The sequence below is a fragment of the Rhinolophus sinicus genome, chromosome 1, assembly GCF_057876585.1.
Source record: "Rhinolophus sinicus isolate RSI-liver-muscle chromosome 1, RSI-T2T, whole genome shotgun sequence".
Classification (NCBI taxonomy): domain Eukaryota; kingdom Metazoa; phylum Chordata; class Mammalia; order Chiroptera; family Rhinolophidae; genus Rhinolophus; species Rhinolophus sinicus.
This window is the reverse complement of record NC_142501.1, coordinates 7,490,992-7,496,320: the sequence shown is the minus strand read 5'-3', so window position 1 is coordinate 7,496,320 and position 5,329 is coordinate 7,490,992.

Here is a 5,329-nt window from a genome sequence, read left to right as displayed (position 1 = left end):
TCGCTGGCTTTCTCTGGGCCTCTCTTGCCATCATAAAGGGAGAAAGATGGCGCCCCCCTTGGTGGCATCTAAAGTAAAAAACGGACATTTCACAGCACCCTCCAAGGCCTGCTGGAGCAGGCCCCGCCAGGCTCGGCCTCAGATGGCGCCGCTGAACACGTTGCTGGGCCTCAGGGGCATTCCTGTTCCTGACGTTGCTTAGCTGCTGGTCCTACCTCCAGGCCTTTGAACACACCGTTCCCTCTTTCTGGAACTCCATCCCCAGCTGCCTCAGGGCCTCCCTTGCTTATCAGATGGGTATAACATCACCTGTTTCTCAACGAGGCCTGCCCTGACTCCCTATTCAGGCAGTCCCTGTGGTCCTCCTAGCTCTTGGTAGTAATGAGCTGGCCCCAGCCCCAGCCCCACCCCATCCCAGTGCACTGTGGGCTCTCTGCGGGCAAGACTCCACTTTGAGGTGCCCTGCACACCTGGGGCCTAGCCCAGAACAAAGCATATAGCAGGTACTTAATACTAGTTGAATGGGTGAATTTGACAGTGGACACCTCCTCTGTGTAGGCCCATGCTGGCCCCAGGGGCACTCTCTGGCCTTGTCCTTCTGGAATGATGGTTTTAGACCCAGATATGAGTTCCTGGTATTCTGACTAGCCTGCCTGCGGTGGGTGATGTGTTCCTGCAATGTGATGCTGGCCAGGCAGGGAACTGGGCCTTCCGGGCAGAAGGAACTAGGCAGAGCCTGGAGGTGGGAATTAGGTGGACAGATGCAGGGTCAGCGAGGCCAGACGGGCTGCTACAGCCAAAGCTGGGAGCACAGTGGTGTGATGTGAGGTCAGGGTGAAGAAGTGTGGGGCCCCAATTCAGGGGGGGGAACTGGCATGTGGGGGAATGTGGGAAGCCCTGGAGGATTTAGGTTGATGGTGGTGTGACTGCTGGCTTAAAAGGGAACTGGGGACAGCGTGAAGGGAGGGACAGAGAGAGGGATCTACCACTGTAGAATACAAGGGGAAACAAATGCACAGATCACTTAGGTATTATTTCAGTTGCAATAATCACAATTTTAATATGACAAAGGAAGTAATCAAATCGGAAAGCTTGACTCCAGTGCGCGTGTGTGACCAGTAACTTCTCACTGCTACTAGGTGCTTTCTAGGCCAGCCACTGCACATGTGCCCTTTCCATAAACTCTCCATGACACCTTCCACGGAGGCCTGGGGAGCAATCATCCCGAACCCCCTCATTTCTCCCCATCGTGACTCTCCTCATGTTCCTTATTACACCTGGATTGATAATTATCACGGACGTGGACATGTGATGTTGGAATTACTGTTCCTTGTGAAATTTGGAGGTGATTAAGTTGGCTTTCTCCTTTAATCATCCTCACCAGCCTGGAAGACTTCCCACACAGGGCTTTTCCTGGAAAGATTCATCACCTAAATGGCATTAAATAAACAAAACTTAAATACTGTTTAGATTAAGGCTATAAATGCAAGTCCAGCAGATATAGCTACAAAATCAGAATTAGGTTGGAATCTGTTTTCCTGCCTTGTATTGTCATTTAAATTATTATATATCTGTAGACTCAAAAAAGAAATAGCTTTCCTCCTAAAGTCATATTATTGCCTTTCTTAGGATCATATTAACTGTCTATTTCTTTCCTTGTTTACCTGTTTGAACTTCTTTACAATTGTTTCTGTATATAAAATTGAACATCGTTCACAACATAAATTATTGAAGCATTTTGCTCTTGCTGTAATAAATCTTGCCTGTGTTTATATCTCAATCCACTGACACCCTTCGCTGAGTAAAAACACAAAAGATTTCACTTCTGGTAACATTTGGAAGCTTCCCTAAAAAGTGACCTGCCAGTCAGGCCTGGCCTTGCACTGTCATTGGCTCCTGCTTGGTTGTGTCACCCAGTCCATGGCCACATGTGAACTTGGGGAGGCCACACCTGGTATACAAGTGGACAAAGGCCAAAACCGAAGCCAAAATTGGAGGCGGATTATCTGCTTGGGGCACCCACGTGGTCAGGACAGCTGCTATGAGCTCTGGACTGTGGTGACTCCAGTGTCACGGGAGACCCCTTGCAGTTGCACCCTCTAGTCGGTTTGGTCCCAGGCCCAGCAATCCTGTCCTCCGGCCGTCCCCAGCCCTGGTGTGGGACTGGCCCAGGGCTGTCTATTTTGCCCAGATATTGATCAGGTCCTCAACTCCCAACAGAGTTCCTTCCTGGGGTTTGGACCTGCTTGCAGCGCTGAGTGAGACCCCAGGCCTTGTTGCTTTCCAGGGATGCCGTTACACACAATTGCTCTCAGCCTCCCTTTTCTCCCCTCCTGTCTGATCCTGCCTGCTCCTTGGAAGGCAGGATGTCTCTTCAGGGTGGTGGTCAGTGCAGGTAGAGGGAGGGTGGTAGGGCGGCCTCAGGGGGCGGTACACGGGGAGAAGAACCCGAATGACATTGATCAGGTGCCCCCGACCCCCGACCCCACCCCTGTTCTTGGGACTCAAACCAAGTGGGGTGGGGTCAGCTGCCATTTGCTGTGTGACCTGCTCTCAGGCGTCTACTCCAAGAAGGGGCTGTAGACCGCAGGGTCTTTAAGACACTTCCACTTCTGATACATTTTTATGGGTGTGTGTTCCCTCAGACTTTTTATTTGGAAAAATGTCCAAACGTACAGAGAAGTTGAAAGAATAATACAATGAACTCTCAGATTCACCAATTATCATTTGATATCTCTCTCTCTCTCTCTCTCTCTCTCTCTCTCTCCCCCTTCCTTCCTTCCCTCCTATTGACCTGTTTGCTTTTACTGAACCATGGAGAGTAGCAGATATGCGACTCTCTGTCTCCAAACACTTTTCACCACGTATCTCCTGAGACCAAGGTCATTCTCCTACATCCCACAGTGCAATTATCAAATTCAGGAAATTTCACATTGATACAACACTATTACCTAATCTCCAGGCCACATTCCTCTTGCCCCAGTTGCCCATAATGTCCTTTCTAGTTATTATTTTTTTCTGGTCCAGGCTCTACTCCCAGGTCAAACCACGTTTACTAGACAGGTCCCTTTAGTCTCCTTTAATCTGGAGATGGATTTTATTAGAGGGCAGGTGATAGGGTCCCCAGTTGGCGCCTGCCAGGTCTCCCCACTGCCAAAGGAACTTTTACTTTGATACCGTGTGAAACTTTCATCAGATGTTTTACCATCCGTTGATGTTCCTTGCCTGAATTAATTATCCCTGAGGTGGTTTAACCGGTTTACAAGGAGCTTTGGGAAACAAAAAAAGACCTTTGTGCCCATCATTCCTCAAGGTCCTTCAGCAAGCCAAAGAACAGAGCCACCCCAAAAGCCCATTTGCCTTCCGGGCGTTCTGTCCACTGAGAAGCCCCTACTTTACTCAGCTGTTTGATCCTTGGGAGAGGCTGGGAGGGGGCAGAGGAACCATTAGTTTCATTATATGGAGGAGGAAACTGAGGCCGAGTGCGGAGAGAAGTGGGCGGCAGTGGAACAGCTCCTGCCCAGGAGTCTCTGGGTTCCCACCCCTTCCACGCCTGCAACGCGAGTTCGGAAAGGAGGCTTTCAGGCCGACTAGAAGGCAATTTTTCGGGGTCCAGGTTGGGGCTCTCTGATCCCTCTCGTCCCTGCTACCTGTGCAGGACAGTTTGCCAGGTTTAGCAAAGGAAAATATAAGATGTCCAATTAAATTTGAATTTCAGGTAAACAATGAATAATTTCGTAGTATATCGTATAAGTAAGTAGTATAAGTATGTAGTATAAGTAAGTAAATGTTGCACTTAAACATACTCGTATTAAAAACATTATACTAAAACCTCACGATGGCTGGGGTTTGCACTGATACGAGGGTTGCCAGGTAAAATATAGGTCACCCAATTCAATTTTAATTTCAGGGAAATGATGAATAATTTTTTTCACCCAGATGTGGGGAATTAAAACACGTTTGGCAGGTGTCATCTGATGTAAGAAGTGAGGCAGGTGACGTTGGTGGGGCGTTGAATGCTGGGATGAGCTGTCCTCCTGAGAGGCTGACAGCCCTGGGAGGCCACTATCAGGCAGTTCTAGAAAGTTCCCTCTGGCCAGGGGATGGTGTGGAGCATGGGCAGAGGGACTAACGGCCAGGGACCAATCAGGGGGCAGCTGCAGTGACCAGTGATATGCCACGAGGTTCCAGCCAATGATGAAGAGAGCATTCAGGAGGCAGGACTGATGGGGCATGGGGCCCACCTGGGGAGGATGGGCGGGAGGCTTCTGGCCTGGTACGGAAGGGGGCAGGTTTAGGGGGACTGTGGGAGTGGGCCGGGAAAGCCTGGGAGGCAATGGAGTCCAGTGTGCGGAGTTCTGAGGGGCTGGGCCCCAGGAGGAGAGTGGACCTCGGGCGGGGAAGGAGGGACGACGTAGAGGTAGGGCCGGTGGCAGGCTGTGCAGTGACTTCCTAGGAGGTATTTCTGCCCAAATTACTCCCCCTACCTCATTTTTGCTATAGGAGGAGATGACTGAACACCAGAGCCCTGGGAGGGGAGGGGAGGTGAGGTGCCAGAACCAGCCAGCCCACCTGCCCACGCCTAGCTGTGTCTGGAGATGCGTGTGAAATGATTTGTGGGGAGCTAATGTATTCATCCCCTCCGGCATTTACGATTTGAAGAGGGAGCTTGTTAACAGAAGAAGGTGCAGCTCCTGGGCCAGAATCTAAAGCATTAGGGTAGCATGGCAGGCGCCCGCTGAGTCTGCGAAGCAGCTTCCCCAGGGAGGGGGCACTGGGACGGAGGTCGGTTCCTGTGCCACCGAGCCTGTCCTGCTGAGGCCTCATTGGAAGCCACACCGTCTGCAATGGTGCAGTCTCATGCGAGCAGAGCTGGGAGGTTGATGAAAAGGGCACTGGTGCCATGCTTGCTTTATGTGGCAACCACATCGGGAGTTCCCCTCGGAAGTACTGGGGTCCCAGCTAGAGGACCCAAACCCTGTGGAGTGAATGCAATGTGGCCAGGACTCTGGGGCGAGTGAGGGAGCACTGCAGCAGCTGAGCTTGAGAGCGAGTAGCCCTCACCCAGGGCATCCTGTCTCCATCTCAGAGGCTGCGGCTCAGAGAGGGGAGAGCCTTGCCCAAGATCACAAAGCTGCTGAGAGTTTGAACTCAGGTCTATTTGCGTCTGAAACTCAGCTCTTCCCATGGCTGTGTGCCCTTGGGATTGGCATCTGTTTTCATCTTTGTTGTTGGCAGGGGCTGCCTTACTGTGGATGGCAGGGACTGACTTGGGGGTGGGGGGCTCTGTGTCACTTCCCCAAATCCTCCTTTTCCCAGACCAGAGATT